This window comes from Jaculus jaculus, chromosome 15 (assembly GCF_020740685.1).
Source record: "Jaculus jaculus isolate mJacJac1 chromosome 15, mJacJac1.mat.Y.cur, whole genome shotgun sequence".
NCBI classification, from domain to species: Eukaryota; Metazoa; Chordata; class Mammalia; order Rodentia; family Dipodidae; genus Jaculus; species Jaculus jaculus.
The window spans coordinates 10,048,147-10,065,945 of NC_059116.1; positions in this window are offsets into that span (position 1 = coordinate 10,048,147).

The window sequence follows — 17,799 nt, forward strand, 5'->3', positions numbered from 1 at the left end:
TCTTTCTTTCTTCCTTTCTTCCTTTCTTCCTTTCTTCCTTTCTTCCTTTCTCTCTTTCTTTCCAAGAAGAGAGAGAGGGGAGTTAGGGAGAGGGATTGGACACATGAGGGCCATTTCCCTCTGCAAGTAAGCTCCAGACACATGCACCAATTTGTACACCTGGCTTACCTCAGCACTGGAGAATTGAACCTAGGACGTCAGGCTTTGCAAAGTAGCACATTTAACCACCACAGAGCCATCTCTTCAGCCCTAATCCAATTTCTGTAATGTAAATACAAGTATAGAGTATTGCATAGGAGAAAATGACTGAATCCAATTATGACTCACAGAAAATGAAATTCGGTTTGGCTCTAAAGAGAATTTTTTTGGGGGGCAGTGCTAAACTGACGTTCACACATCAGCAAAAACAATAAGGAGGACCTGCTGCGTGTACAGTGGCGGGGAGAAGGCAAAGCTGCTCTCCACACGTGCACAAGCGCCCCGTGACCTCCATGCACCTGCACATAGCATGAGCATTCACTCATGCGTACGTGTGCAAACACATAATAATAACTAAATTTCCAGCCTCTGTTCCAAGTAACTGAAAAAATAATCCTCCAACTTCAGCCTCCAAGTGATAATAAAGCTTTATATAATTTATATAGTTATAAATAATATATTATATAACTGGTTTGTCACATGAATTTAGCTTCCATGGATTGGTATGCATGAGGACATGACATGAGTTAAATAAGAATATACACTTCAAGTTAATAATTGTAATGTTAATTAAAATATAGAATTTACTGATATTTTACCTTTAATTATGTTCCCAATAAATTCTCAAAGATGATAAAACAAATGTGTGGCATTCCTACATCGTCATATTATTGGGCACCAATTGGACATGGTGAGGATCTAACATATTTCATATTAGTTCTAAATTATATTTTCTGGAAAAGTGGTAAGATAAACTTTTTTTATTACTAGTCACATCTATTGACAGCAAGGACATATTTTAGAAATTTTTGTTATTTTTATTAATTTCAACCTAATGTACTGCTAGAACACTACGGCTGGTGTTTAATACACAGACCATACTATCATTGCAAGACTATTCCTTCATGCGTTCTGTGCAGGAATAAGAGTGCAGTTTGAGTCAGGCGCTTCCTTGGGTGATTGATACAGACTTATTAGCTTTTCAGAAACATACACAGATAAGCATTTCATCATTTAGTACAGGAGAAAATTGGCACAAAGTGCCAAAATTCATATTCAAAGTATGTATATTGAAACCCATTTCAAACTCAAATCTACTAGCTAGTTATCTACTCAGAATTGATAGTCCCATAGTTGTTATTTTTCTTTGGGGAGGTGTGGGTATATGTATAAGTGTGTGAAGGCTAGGAAGGGGTCTATAACAAGTGTCTTTTCTCAATTTTTTTTTCTCAGTACTTTTTGGGAGACAATGATCACTCATTGAACTTGGGCCTTGCTGATTCAAATAGACCTTCCAGCAAGCAAACCTCTTGGACATTACACATGGAATTTTCATGGATATAGTTTCTCTTTTTAAATATTATATTTATTTATTTGACATAAGGAGAAATAGAAAGAGAGAGAGAGGTCACAGCAGGGCCTCCTACCACTTCAAATGAACTCCACATACATGTGTCTCCCGAATCTGGCTTGCTTTGAGTACTGGGGACTAGAACCCAGCTGGTTAGGCTTTTCAGGAAAGTGCCTTAACTGCTGAGCCATCTCTCTAGGCCGAGTGGTAGTTTCTTAGAATAAACATTAGAATAAACATTTAAAACTTGCAAAAAAGTTCACGAAATAATCCTTCCATTTTTTTCTCAATTTATTTTTATAGCACAAAATAACTTGGAGATAAATAAAACTTCATTGATGATGAATTCTCTTCTGAAATGACAGAATGTTTGTAGCATTAACAGAAAGTTGTTGGAGTAATAAAGGCTCATGTTGACTTCATGCATTCTCAAAGTAATTCATTTTTTAATAATCAACATCATTTTAAACAGTAGAAAACAGGGAAACATTGAGTGGCATTTCTTCCCCTCAGTGGTGGATGCAGTTTTTGCCAGTTTATATGCAAATAATAATCTACTCAACAAATTAATTCAAGCTACGCTGATTTAGTAGAGATTTGTGTCTAAAGTTTTAATTATCACTTCAATCAGGCTCAAAATTATCCAAAGTAGGTTAATTTTTAAAATTGTACTCGGAGCAAATATTTTGACTAAATTTGAAACATAGCCAACACCTGGTGAGCTTATAGGAAAAAAGTAAAAGCGACAAGCCAAATGAAATTATGTGAACCGGTATTCACAACTTGGCTTTGTTCTGAGAAATCAATAGTTTTCTCAACACAGCTCATGTAATTAATTAAAATGGGGTCATTATACCAAATGTTGTGTTATTTTAAATGTAATTATTTATTAACTGTGTGATTTGCTATGCCAGTTTTAAGAACACTTCAAAATGTTCACTGGAACAAAATTATGATATCACAGCCTAGCATTTTTTGCTTTACTGGTGGGGAACTTCTTTCTTTATATTCTCGTCCATGTAGGTGTAACTAATTCCTTGGAATAATTTAACTTTTCATGGATTATGTGTGTTTATATAACATTAAGGCATAAGGGGGGGCAATGGGTCCCTAATGTGGTGAGTTAATCTGGGTATACACCACTGCCTAAGTACTCCAGGAATGGCAAAGCAGGACAAGATGAATGCTAATGAATTTCAATGTTCAATGCCTAGGAATTAGTCTATTGTTAAAAATATTTTGCCAGAAGAGGTGGGAAGAGCACAGCAATTATTCTTCACTATAGAATTGGGAAAGAAAACTAAAATTTGCTTAACAGTTTACCCAATATGGGAGGAAATATTGAACATTTATTGCTAAAGTTCCATCTTTAAGGAAAACACAACTCACACAATTAACAGAAGCCAGTATTCAAATACAATATTGAAAAATGATAACAGTTTAGTACTTGAATGCAGTACCAATACTCAGAAAGTTTGTGATCAACTCAAAATCAGCTTTTCACAGTTTTTCATGAAATTTTCAGCTGGATTCAATAGACATGTTTCACTAGTGTCTTTTTTGTAAAAATATTTTATTTGTTTCTCTTTATTTTTAATTGTTTGTCATTATATTATGAGACAAATTATTCCTTACCATACAAAGCAAACAGTCTTCTAATTTAATGTTACTAAAGACTTTGAACAAGTATGATTTATTTATTTTAGAAAGAGAGAGAATCACTCTTTTTTGTACATTATGTATTTACTCATTCATTCATTCACATAGTAATTCACTCATTCACACCATCTGTTTGTATATTCACTCTTTCTTTTTATTAGTTATGTTTTTATTAGTTATGTACACAGTGTGTATACAGTCATGTTGGTGCCATTGTTAGCCTCCTCCTTGTCTCTCCTCCTCCATAGGGTCCCTCCCCGTTGGGGAATGTGGGTCACGCATTGTGAACTTAGCCATCAGTTATGGGTAAGAGGCTGTATCTCTGTTCATAATGACTCAACTTGTGGCTCTAACAATATTTGCTCCCCCTCTTCCACAAATTTCCCTGAGCCATGTTGGGTTTGTTTTAGGTCTAATTCAGTGATAAGGTCTTGGGAGCCTCTGTGTCTCTGGATATATGATTTGGTAGGAGTCAAGTGTTCTCATTGTTTAAAATATTTTTATTTATTTATATATGTGTCTTATACTAGTGTCTTTTTGTAAAAATTGTAGTTTATTTATATGTGTGTGGGCATGTGCACACATCGAGGTCTCCTGTCAGTGTAAATATATGCCAAATGCATGTGCCACTTTTTGTGCCTAGTTTTATGTGTGTGCTGAGGAACTGAACCCAGGCAATCAGGCTTTGCAAGCATATGGCTTTTACCATTGAGCCATCTTTCCTGCTCTGTCCTTCCGCTTTTTCATATGTTGAGTAGAGGGACACAGAATAATGAAAATATTAAAATCTTGGCAAATGTTGAGAAAATTACACATTGTATCAACAATAATAGTTAAAATAACTTAATGTTACTGGGATAGGCTTATTAACATCTATTGAGAGAAGGGGCAAAAGAAGGTAGTGGGAGAAGTTTATAATCAAATTACAGAACATTCATGTATTGAAATTCTCAAAACATGTATTTATTTAAAGACAAGAAAGGAGAAAGAGCACTCTTTTGACAAAGAGAGTGAACTACAAAACAGGCTGAATAAGAAAAAAGAAAGTGAGGTAAGAATGTCTGAAATATGTTTGCAAAACGTAGAAAAGTATCATAATTAAACCTGTTTTATAACATTCATATATGCTAATAAAAAGTCTGAATCAATAAAATAATTGCTGAATCAATAAAAGAATTATTTTGAAAAATGCCTAATGCTGATTGCTAAGTATATTGATTTAGAAAAACTCAGATGTGGTTTAAATTTAATTTATGCTTTTAGTTTTATCTTTAGAAGACATTAAAGTATCTTAAGACTGTATGAGATGACATATTTGTTTTGGGCATTGCCCAGCAGAGAGGGACATATGCTCCCACCAATAAACACATGACGTGTAGATGATTCCTTAGGCGTTCAAGAGAGGAACTTGGATTAGCTGTGGAATGTGCTTAAATTTCCATTGTTTCTAATGAGCAAAAGCCTTTCCAAAGAACAGTATGAATATTGCACCAAGATTTTTGTTGGTGAAATCAGTGACTGGATAATCAACATATAATTGATGTTTGAAAGGGATTTTCCCAGGTGACTTTAGTGTCATGTCATGGATTTAACAAGTATATCTTCCCTTAAGGAATGCAGCCCAACTGTTTATTCCACAAAGCCCAGTGACAAGTTACTGGTCACCTGAGCCTCATTAGAAAGTTGATTGAATTATGGTGATTAATAATCATTGGGGAGTATGACTCAGATGTACTCTTCATTTTTAGAGCTTTCAAATGGCAAAACAGACAGAATGCTGAGACTTTCAGTGGCAAGTAAACTGATTGGATATCTACTGTTGGCATCTTGCTAATGAAGGTCTTATATGAGAGTAATGTTCGAACGGTTCTTGCACTAGAAGCCTGGAGCTAAGTTGTAGAATAACCCATTTACAGCTACTTGTAGCTTTTACGCCAGATCTGCATCTTCCAATAGCTGTCTCATATTTGTACATTCCAAACTTTCCAAACCCAACTTTTACAGTCCTCACTCAAGCTTGGCAGGTCTTCCAGTCCATTTTCTTTTTTTTTTTTCTTTTTTTTTTTTTTTTGTTTTTTGTTTTTTGTTTTTTCAAGGTAGGGTCTCACTCTAACCCAGGCTGACCTAGAATTCACTATGGAGTCTCAGGGTGGCCTCAAACTCACGGCGATCCTCCTACCTCTGCCTCCCGAGAGCTGGGATTAAAGGCGTGCGCCACCACACCTGGCCATTTTTCTATCTTTTTTTTTTTTTAATTTCTTTATTTGTTTGAGACAGAGAAAGAGGGAGGAAGAGGCAGATAGAGAGAAAAAAGAGAATGAGGCACCAAGGCCTCCAGCCATTGAAAATGAACTCCAGATGCATGCATCCCCTGTGCATCTTACTTACGTGGCTCCTGCGAAGTTGATCCAAGGTTCTTAGGCTTCACAGGCAAATGCCTTAACTGCTAAATGATTTCCCCAGACCCCCTTCCAGTCCACTTTCAACACATAGCTTAAATCCAAGGATATTAATGTAGAGATCCAATCCAGTTCTTGATTTTTCTCTGTAAACTATGACATTTGAAAGGGAGAGACATTTACAGCTGTAGATAAAAGCCATTATATGTCTGTTCTAGTTCACCATTTCTGTCGCATTTAAGGCAAATATATAGTTCAAATAGTTACAAAGAAGAAAATTAAGAACAGAATATCACCGGGCGTGGTGGCACACGCCTTTAATCCCAGCACTTGGGAGGCAGAGGTAGGAGGATCGCTGTGAGTTCGAGGCCACCCTGAGACTACATAGTGAATTCCAGGTCAGCCTGAGCCAGAGTGAGACCCAACCTCAAAAAACAAAAAAAAAAAAAAACAAAAAAAAGAACAGAATATCATCCTAGACCTCATACCATCCATGTACCTTACTTTATAAAGAATAGTAGTTACAATGCTTTAGAAAATAAAGGTAAGGCGGTGGAAAGAATGTAAGAGCTACAGGGTTGGAGGGATAGACGGAGGCATTGTCCCCACCCCCAATGACTTACTGTTGCTCTCATAACTCATAATCCACAGCTCTATGATGAATACCAGCAATCCCCCACAGGGGGGCCTCCGTGGAGTTGTGGTAGGGAGGAGGGGAATGATGTTACCAACACCTGACACTTGATGTAGCCATACAAAGTCTTTTTATTTTTTTTTTTTCTCCTTTGTTTTTTTGAGGTAGGATCTCACTGTAGCTGAGGCTGACTGACCTGGAATTCACTACGTAGTCTCAAGGTGGCCTTGAACTCACAGCGATTCACCTACCTCCACCTCCTGAGTGCTGGGCTTAAAGGCATGCACCACCACACCCAGCTCATACAAAGTTTCAACTTAAAAATTAAATAAGAAGGAGGAGGAGGAGGGAGAGAAAATGAGGGTAAATTTATAAAAATTGTGAAAAAAAGAAGGAAAGATCTTTATATTATGTGACTATATCCCTCCATATTTATGTCCATAGAACTATCAGCTTCCTAGAAAGTCTCTTTGGATGTATACATTAGTCTGTATCTCATCAATCAGGCTAGACTGGCTGACCAACAAACCTCATGGATCCTCCTGTCTCTACAACTTCAGTTCTGGAATTGTGGGCACATGTCACCATGCCTGGCTCTCTTTAGAGGGGTTCTGGGTATTCACAAGTCTTTATGCTTTTAAAGGAAGCTATTTACTTACTTAAGCCATGTCCTAGAATAAATATCATCTTCTGTATTTTACATTTTAATTTGAAAGTAATCTTTTTAAATGTTTTTACTTATTCGTGAGCAGGGGGAGATTGAGAGAAGAGAGACAGACAGAAAGAATGGTTATGCCAGGACCACCAGCCACTACAAGTGAAGTCCAGCTGCAGGTATCACTTCGTGCACCTGCCATTACATGAGTACTGGGGGATTGAAACTGGGTTGTTAGGTTTTGCAGACAAGTGCCGTAACCACTGAGAAATCTCTCCAGCCCCGGAAAGTAAACCTTTATAACCCTAACAATCACTTTTCTTGCTGTGGTGTTAATAATGGACTGAATTTTGTGTTATATATCAGTTCATCTATTTCCAATCATTTTATCAATATTTATCAACTATTGATTATGTACCAAATTCTTTGTAGTTTGGATACTTCAGAGAATTGAAAACGTTCTTTGGTTTATAAGATGTGTGCAATCCAAGAGCTGGGAACATAGCTCAGTTGATAGAGTTCTTGCCTATGATGCAGGAAGCCCTGGGTTTGATACCCAGGATCCCATAAAACCAGGAGTGATAATAAAAAGAACAAGAACAACAACAAAAAATAAAACAACTGTGATCATAGTGCCAGGAGGAGAAAATAGAAAGTTTACAATCCAGAAAATGAAAAGTAAATAGTCCAGAGTGGGGGCTATGGATATGGTTCAGCAGTCACAGGTATTTGCTTGCAAAGCCTGATAGCCTCTATTTAATCCCCCAATGACCCCCTCAAAAAAAAAATGGATACAAAAAGTCATGCATGCATCTATTTGTTTGCAATGGCATGCCCAAACAAACACACATACACAGACACACACACACACACACACACACACACATGCAAATAACTTTTAGTGCTTAATTTTGCCCATGGATCTAAGAATATTATAATGGTTCATGAATTACTTTAAAAACAAACTATGCTTTTAAAAAGATCATAGATTTCTTCCTTCGTGCTACTCAATTTTATATTTTGCGATTTGGAAAGTTCAGGCCAGTTTTAATTTTGTTTGCTTGTTGTTATGCATGGTATTCTTAAATTATAACGTAAAACTTTTTACTCCATGTATAATTTATAACATTAATATAATTTTTAGTATTGGATGAGAAAATTAAACCAGCATTCTTCTTTGCATATTTGTCTCCCATTTCCACCTTTGCACTGTGTCTGGTTAGTATTCATTGTCAATTAGGAGGTAGATTGCCTTTGAGAACCTGTGAACATTAAATTAACTTTTGCTTTGGTTACTTGGAGAAATAAATATTTATAAAGTAGCTAAAGGTATGTTTTACTCTTGAAAAAAATCTGAGTTACTGATTAAGCTTTATTTAAAACTTCGTAAAAGCAGGTCAATTCAAATATAGTTGACTTGCATCCTTAAATTAACATTTTTGCATATGTATGCCACATCGCATCCATAGTTGGAAACTTTCCAAGTTCAAAACACTCTTTGCAGCATACTGGCGCATGGCTTTAATCCCAGCACGCGGGAGGCAGAGGTAGGAGGGTCACTGAGAGTTCTCAGCCTCCCTGAGTCTAGTGAATTCCAGGTCAGCCTGAGCTAGTGTGACACCCTGCCTTGAAAAACAAAATAAAACAAATAATCTGTGGCTAGAAATGATGTTAGGCTATCAAATAGCTATGATTTTCTCATTAATTCAAATCAGCAAGTATAGGATGTTCAAAATGCTAAACATTTTTCAACAACAGTATGTAAAAGCCTCCGGGACACACTGCGGAAGCTTACAATCCAGCCTACATGATAGACTTTCCATTGTCCATCTGCTCTGTTCTTTCTCCTATCCCGGTTCGCCATGGAAGTCACGTGGGCTTGGTTCCTTCTATGCTGTGCTTGCATTTGAAAATAACACCTGGATCACTAGTACCCAAATGTGACATGCAAGACTGTTAAAATATGCACTTTTCCTGATAGTCAATGTTGGATGCTTTACCGAAGTATAGTGGGAAATTTTCTCCATGACTGGAGATTTTTGTCAGCTATGAATGGTACTAGGTGTAGCTACCGAAAAAAAAAAAAAAAAAAAAAAAAAAAAAAAAAAAAAACAGCTCCATACCAGGAAGAGCCCAACTGTGCATATAATTTTGTATTTTTTTTGATCAAATGATAATTCTGTTTCTACTTGTCAAGAGTCGTATTTATCATAATTTCTATAAAATATTATACTGGTGGGCTGGAGAGATGGCTTAGTGGTTAAATGCTTGCCTGGGAAGCCTAAGGACCACAGTTCGAGGCTCGATTCCCCAGGACCCACTTAGTCAGATGCACAAGGGGTAGCACACATCTGGAGTTCTTTTGCAGTGGCTGGAAGCCCTGGTGCGCCCATTCTATCTCTCCATCTGCCTCTTTCTTTCTCTGTTGCTCTCAAATAAATAAATAAAAATAAACAAAAATTTAAAAAAAACATACTGGTAGTGAGAAAGATTCTACCACTGCCTTCTATCTTAAAATAGCCTTATATATTCCTAGACCCTGAAAGTATATATAAATTTTAGAATTAGTGTGTCAAATTTCACAAAGACCCTGCAAGCAAACTTAAACAGACTTTGATGGATCGATACCAAATTCATAAATCACTTTGGGCTGGAAGTAGTTTTCTATGCCTCATGTAAAAGGCAAAATCTTCCTCCAGTTACTGATCTTCCTGTTTATATTTCAGTAGATATTTTAAAGGTTAAACTCTAGATGCATGCACTGCTTTGTTCTTCTGGCTTTATGTAACTACTGGGGAATCAAACCCGGGCTATCAGGCTTGGAAAGCAGGCACCCTAACTCCTAAGCCATCTCTCTTGTGCCCTCAGTAGATTTTCTATTGTCCACATATTCATCTTTACAACTTCAAAACATTTGTGTGTAACATAATTTTATTTATCTTAATGGATATCTTTTTTATTTGATTTCTATTGGTGTGTATATAGCAGGGTGGACACACTATGTCCCTCAGATAAACATGTCCCATTGCCTTTCTGTGAAGAAAGTTCCCTGTGACCATTCATGCTTCTTACTGGCTGTCATTTCCCTCTGAGGCTGCATTTAAGTTTACCATGTGACATAGGAGATGTTAATGTATTTGTATTTTTTGATCAATTGATAATTCTGTTTGTGCTAGGCAAGAGTGATATTTATCATAATGTCTTTAAAATATTTTACTGGTGGGCTGGAGAGATGGCTTAGTGGTTAAGCACTTGCCTGTGAAGCCTAAGGACCCTAGCCCCTGACTATTTCTAGGTAGTTAGGTCGATAAGTATTCTTGTTTAGGGCTGGAGAGATTTCTCAGTGGTTAATGCCCTTGTTTACAATGCCTGATGGCCCAAGTTTGTTTCCCCAGTACCCACGCAATGCCACATGTACAAAGCGGCTCATGCATCTGGAGTTTGTTTGCAATGATGGAAGCCCTGATGTGCCCTATTCTCTATCTGTTTCTTTCTTTTTGTCTTTCTCCCTCTCTCCATCTCTCTCAAATAAGTAAATAAAATTTTAAAAAGAGCTCTTGTTTAATTAGCTCTCTAACACATATATCAGAATCAAAATATTTCACCTGAATCTTCTAAGAGAAAAAATAATGGCATTTAACCAAAGTTAAAAAAATTTAAAATGCTTCCCTCATATTACCTAATGCTGAAGTCACATTCAACTTTACTTTAAATATCCTGAAAATAATATTTACAATTTTGTAAACAAGATCACTTCTATATTTTTTCATTTGTCCTGTGAATAAATTTCTACCAAGGAAAATATACTATAGTAGGCTTAAAATGTATGCATAAAAAAATCTGTGGACTGGAGAGATGACTTAGTGGTTAATGTGCTTGCCTGCTAAACCTAAGAATCCAAGTTTGATTCCCCAGAACCGACATAAGCCAGATGCATAAGGGGGTGCATGCTTCCAGATTTCATTTTCAGTGGCTGAAGGCTCAGACACCCTGTTTCTCTGTCTCTTTCTCTCTCCCCCTCTCTTGATATCTCCAAAATATGCAAATTGAAAAAAAGTGGTATTTTTATTTTTTCATTTTATGAGAGATGTCCACAGAATGAATTTATGATTCCTTAATTTAACTTACAACGACTGATTTTCTTCTACCACTCAAATAACTTTAATTCCACTTTTTATTTAAGGCAGTGGGCAGTAAATCAAGGCAAAATAAGGACAGGTATATTCATGGAGTGTCCTGGACATTTTTCTTAATGAAAGACATGACGAGTGGTCTCTATTATGTTGATGTATCTCTCCACTCATTACCGCTTTGGAAAAGAAATTACATGAGTTGCTACTTTATTGGAGATATGCCAACATGGTCTAAATGATTTTCTGGTTGTTTTATTTTACATCTTTCTTTAGAAGTAGTACTACTAGAGAAGTTGATTTTAAATTAAGTAGATAAAGTTTAAATATAGAAAAGAATTCAGAGGTGGTACCACATACACCACCTCTCCTAATATCAATATGCACACGTTCAAATGATCCTAGCACTTTTGATGATGTCTGAAACATTGGTTAAGAGAGTATCTGACAGATCTCTGGCTATCATTCCTTCTCTATCTATCCCCTGTCATCATTGTGTCATAAAAATACCCATGTGTGTATGCACACTGAGCTCATATCTTTTAATCTAAATAATATTTTAATCAAAGTAATCAGTTTGATAAATAACACATTCCAATTTTTTCAGTAAAAAGAGAAAGAAGAAATAGGGAGAGACTCAGAAAGAAATAGAAAAAGAGATTTAAAAAGAAAGTCATCCAAATAAAATAGGTATTGATTTCAACTGGATGGTAAATGACCCTGCTCTTTCATTTTTAATGCTCTTTCAATTTTCTGATATTTTTAATATTTTCAAAGAAAAATTTCAAGACAAATATCAATGAAATTAGTTTTAATTTTAACTCTAAATACTATTAAACTGAAATTTAAAAGCATGAGATAGTCTTTACATGAAATTTACAAAAAAAGAAAAAAAACATACAAAGGATTGAAAACGTGTCCTTTCACAAGAAATTACATTTGGGAGGTTTATATCCAGTACTGTATTTGATATTAAAATTTGTTGATTCATTTTCCATGTTGACCCATAAAGTTTAGTGAATTACACAAAGCTTAATCCCACTTACTTGAAAAGCTTAGGATTTTATCTTTACTCCAAAAGCTTATGCATATCACATATTTGAAAAAGGTTTGGAGATTAAATTCTACACAAATGCTGACTTTTAAAATTAAAATGACACCAGGCATGGTAGCTGTAATCCCAGCACTCAAGGTGATCTGTGAGTGGGATTGCTCTTAGTCTAAAGGCCAGCCTGAGCCACAGAGTGAGTTCCAAGTCACCCAGTCTTAAGTAATTAATTAATAAAATGAGTCAATGTGAGAAGTAAAAGGCAATCCTAGACATACAATGAATGCCACAGAGCATACTGTAATTTATTGGATTTTCATTTTATTCATTATTATACATCATTTTGGAATATTAATTAGAATTATGGTTCTTTTTAAAAATATTTTATTTATTTGAGAGCTAGAGAAAGAAGGAGGGAGAAAGAGAGAGAGAGAAATAATAGGCATACTGGAACCTTTAGCCACTGCAACCAAACTCCAGATGCATGTGCCATCTTGTGTAGTTGGCTTTATATGGGTACTGAGGAATTGAACCTGGGTCCCTAGGCTTTGCAGGCAAGTGCCTTAACCACTAAACTATCTTTCCATTCCCAGAATTACTGTTCCTTGATGAATGGGAACAACTCATACTGTCATGTGAAATTTAAACTTAGAAATGCATAAAATTACTTACTTGGCATCTTTTAAAATGTGAAAAAAGAATAATTTATCACAAATAGTTTTGCCTATAGGCTTCAAGTATGTCATTTTTTTGTCCTTTGGCTAAAGCCCTGCAGTACTTTATTACCAGGCTACCTGTGAACTATTGGCAAAATTCCAAAACTAAACATCTCCCTCAAGTGTCCCTTTAATTGTAAGAGAGAAAAGTTGTCTTTTAATTATTGGACTATACTGACATAACTCATGTCTTGCTTCCATAGATAATATAGACTGTTAAGCTTTTAATTTGTGATGACGGTGACTCATCTTACAGCCAGGAACATCAAAATGTCTGGTCATCTACCTAGGGACCCACCAACAGATACATATGATTAATTTCTTCAAGATGCCTTACAGTTTTCCAGAACTATTTAACATTTGTGATATCAGGAGATTAAAAAACTGAAACTTATCTGTAAAACGACAGCAGTTCATCACACTCACAGAATGGAGGTAAGTTCCTGGCTAACAAACCAGACGAAGGAAAGACAATTATGGCTTGTGATTCGCAGATCTTTCTCTTTTCTTGACAAGGCTTCAACACGGCTTTGTTGACTGATGCTATTCATTAAAATATATTATACAGGGCTGAAGAAATTGCTCAGGTACTTGCTTACAAACCTTCCCACTCAGGTTTCATCCCTCAGTGCCCATGTAAATCCAGATGCGCAACATGATGCATGCATCTGAACTTTGATTTCAATTTTCTTTCTCTCCCTGTCCATCTCCTTCTCTCCATTCCCCTTCCTGTCTCTGTTTTTTGGTCTCTGGTGCATGTGAATACATAAATAAATATACAAAAATAACACATGGAAATCTCAGTTTTAAATAACTTTTAGTAGTTCTCAGCAATGATACTCACCAATATTAAATATTACTGACATAAATGTATATCATTGGCTAGTATGATGAAATTGATTATCAAGTAAGAGTATTCAAAATACATACTGATCTTCCCCAAACAGTAATTCGATATTCTCTGCATTATTTGCTACTTAATTTATAAGAAGGAAAGGCATGCAGTAAAGAGGTGACACTATTTATTTAGAGACCAGCTTAAACACCTACGCAGAAAAATAACTGGACATAAATCTCAGTATTTGGATGACTAGACACAGCAAAACAATGGGAAGAAAGACCTTCCCTGTTATCGATGTCTGTGTTACATTCTGATCAGTCTAGAAAGCAACATCAAAAGAAAGACAAAAGTGAGCCCACATGAAACAGACAGGAGAAGTTCGGGTAGCATAGAGTACTGTGCCACCGGCTGATATTCACAGAGCCAAGAGCCCTGGGGGCAATTATTGACTCTGGTCAAATGGATTATCCCTGGTCCTCCATTTCTTAAATTACTAAGTTAGAATTTTTTTTTCCTCTCTCCATATTCTGAAAATGGGGCAGGCCGTCTCCCTTCATGTTTACACTTGTGAAATTCCAACAACGCTGCGGTGTAAGTTAGTGATGCATATTAAAAATGTACTAAAGTACAAACATTCAAAAACTATTGGTTTCCACTCTTTATGTGTGGATGTACATACATATTTATACTTACAAATATATTGAATTTATGTAAGTACATATTTACCCACAGACAAACCACAATACACTGTTCTGCTTTATAAATTTTAATTTTGTTAGTTATGAAATGTGAAAATTATCCTTAGTGAAAGTTTTGGAATGTGAGTAAAATACAAAGTAAAGAAATAAAATTCTCAGGAAATCAAATAAAATTCTTCTCAGGACGAGAAGTTTGTGCCTAGAATTTGACACTTCCCCAAACACCTACATAAGAATTTGTTATTCATTCAACACACAACATGGCTTTAATTCCAGCACATTATTGGCTATAGTTTGACCACAGTCCAAATGATGACTGAGCTTTAGAACTCCAGTGAAATCAAATGACATCCAAAGCCAGTAATGGAATTACAAAGCTGCTTATGACATTGAATTCTCACTGATTTTCAAATTCCACCTCCTAATACTCATGGGCATCAGAATTCACAGATTAATATCAACATTGCCCGAACTCCAAAGGATTGTATTTGGTGATTAAAGGACAGATTAAAATTAAAATGTTGAGCCGGGCATGGTGGTGACACCTATAATCCCAGCGCTCAGGAGGCAGAGGTAGGAGGATCGCCATGAGTTCAAGGCCACCCTGAGACTACATAGTGAATTCCAGGTCAGCCTGGGCTAGAGTGAGACCCTACCTCAAAAAACCAAAAAAGAAATAATACTAATTAAAATGTTGGGTACATGAGAGATGACTTAGTGGTTAAGGTGCTTATCTGCAAAGCCAAAGGATCCAGATTCAGTTCCTCAGGACCCATGTAAGCCTAATGCGCAAGGTGGCTTCTGCATCTGGAGTTCATTTACAGTGGCTACTGCCTCTGGCACACTATCTCTCTCCCTGTTTTATCTCTCTCAAATGAAAAAAAAAGAAAAGTACCATAAATGTTTTTTTTTTTTTTGTTTGTTTGTTTGTTTGTTTTTTTAATGTTGGGGATGGAGGAATGGCTCAGAAGTTAAGGTATTTGCTGGAAAAACCTAATTACTGGGGTCCAATTCCTCAGTACCCACATAAAGCCAGATGTACCAAGTGACATATGAATCTGTAGTTCATTTGCAGTGGCTAGAGGCCCTGGAAGTCCCATTCTCTCTCTCCCTTTTCTCTGTCTTTCTCTGCTGACAAATAAATAAATTACAAAAAAATTAGAATATTAACTATTTAAATGCCCATTGTCAGAAAAAGGAGTATAGTGAATAGCTTTAAAAAGTAGCACTAAAGAGTAAGATATATCAAAGATGGAATACAAAGGGTTGGAGTGATGGCTTAGGGGTTATGACACTTGCTTGTGAAGTCTAAGGAATAAGGTTTGATTCCCCAGTACCTAGTACAAATGCACAAGTTGGTGCATACATCTGGAGTTCATGTGGAGTGACTTTAGACCCTGATGTGCCCATTTTCTCTCTCTCTCTCTCTTTCTATCTTTCTCAAATAAATAAATAAAAATCTTTTTTAAAAGGTGGATTAACCAAAACTCACTGTTAATTTCTAAATATTTTTTGAAAATAAGCCATGATTTGCTATAGGGTAGCATGACACTTAAAAGAGTAGGAAATACAAGTTGACAGCAAATGAGACTTACTTTGTAAGAACATAGAAACTAGGAGGGTGTGGATAAAAATGGTACATGCCTGATTTGAGAATTTGAATAATGGGAAATGAAGAGGATTCCTGGTAGGCATTTTAAAGTGAGATTGACCTTCTTTTATTCCTTCCTTTCGTCCTTCTTTCCTTCTTCTCTTCTTCCCTTTCCTCCTTCCTGGCCTCTTTCACTCCCTTTCTTCCTTCCTCTTTTCCTTTTTCCTTTCCCCCTACCTCTGTCCCCTCCTTCCTTCCTCTTTCCCATCTTCCTTCCTTCCTCCCTTCTTTTCTTCCTTCATATTTGAACCTACCAGCTAGTTGGGCTCCAACTAGAGCATGGCACAGCACACATTGTGAAAGTCATGGACCTGCAGGCAAAAAATGTATTAGGGGTGTGAATGCATATAGATATGTCACCACACTCTTGCTTCAGTGGTAAGTCAGTAGTTAAAGGTGCTTTCTTGCCAAGCCTTCAAGGCAAGGATAAATTCCTCAATAACCATGTAAAGCCAGATGCAGGAAAGTGGTGCACACATCTACTATTCATTTGCAGCAGCAAGAGAAGCTGGTATGCCAACACACACACATAAACTTAAAAAAAATGTATAAATAGATTTGGATAACAACGTGTCTTGGAATTCAAGAAAATCTTCTACAAAGTATGATTTGGGACATTTTGTTCACTAGAGAGACCGCATGACACTGCATGGGAAGGGGTAGGCTACGGATCACTGTGAGGCGAGTGCTCTCAGGAGGGCTAACATGAAATACTTCAGGTTCTGCCTGCTGAGATCCAGCATGCTTAGTTCAGCATTTCAGATGATCATGGCCTTTCCCTTATGTATTTTATTTACATGACTGATACCACAGAATCAAGGATGCGCACATGGATTTCCACTTTAAAAGGAAGTAAGAGGGGCAGGAGAGAAGGATGGTGTGAGTAAATACTAATCACAGCAATACATAGGAACATATCACAATGAAGCCCAGTGCATTGTATGTTAATAAAAATTAACAAAAAACCTACAATTCTAAAACTATTACAGCGATAACAGGTTGAGGACATGTAAGTATGGTAAAGCAGAGCTGAGTGTGGGTCCCGGAATCAAGTTGTAATATTTCCAACCTGAAGTGATTGCTGACTGCTACAGACCTGGGGTAGGTATTAGCCTCTGTTTTTACATCTATAAAATGAAGACAATAATAAAAGCACCCTTATATATTTTTTTTCTTCACACTAAATTGACCAGTTAAATGAGAAGATCTTAGATCAGTGCAATACAGAAAGTCAGTGCCCAGTGTATGTGATCATCTTTAAAACTTGTTTTATAGGGATGGAAAGATTTCTTAGTCGTTAAGGCCCTTGCTTACAAAACCTAATGGTCCACGTTCAATTCCCTAGTACCAACCTAAAGCCAGGTGCACGGGGTAGAGCATGCATATGGGGTTCATTTTAAGACACATGAGGTCCTGTTGGCTCTGGTTTGATTTCCCATGCACAATCAGATGTACAAAGTGGCACATGCGTCTGGAGTTCATTTGCAGTGGCAGAGACAATGTGCCTATACTCTCTTTCTCCCTGTCTCTCTCTCTCTCCCTGCCTTTCTCTCTGTCTCACTTAAATAAACAAATAAAATGTTTTTCTTTAGATGTTCTAAGTATCCCCTGAAATTTTCAAATCCTACTTTTGTGACACTTAGATTTTTACAAGTGAAGTCTATGGAATTAGACAATAAACATTCTTAGCTTACTTGCATTGGAAGTAGATGAGATGGGAAAACAGGTATAAAAAACCCTTACTGTTTGTTTTGTTGTTGTTGTTGTTGTATTTTTCTGGTCAAGTTGCATACACAGTGTGAGCTGCTGAAAAAACAAT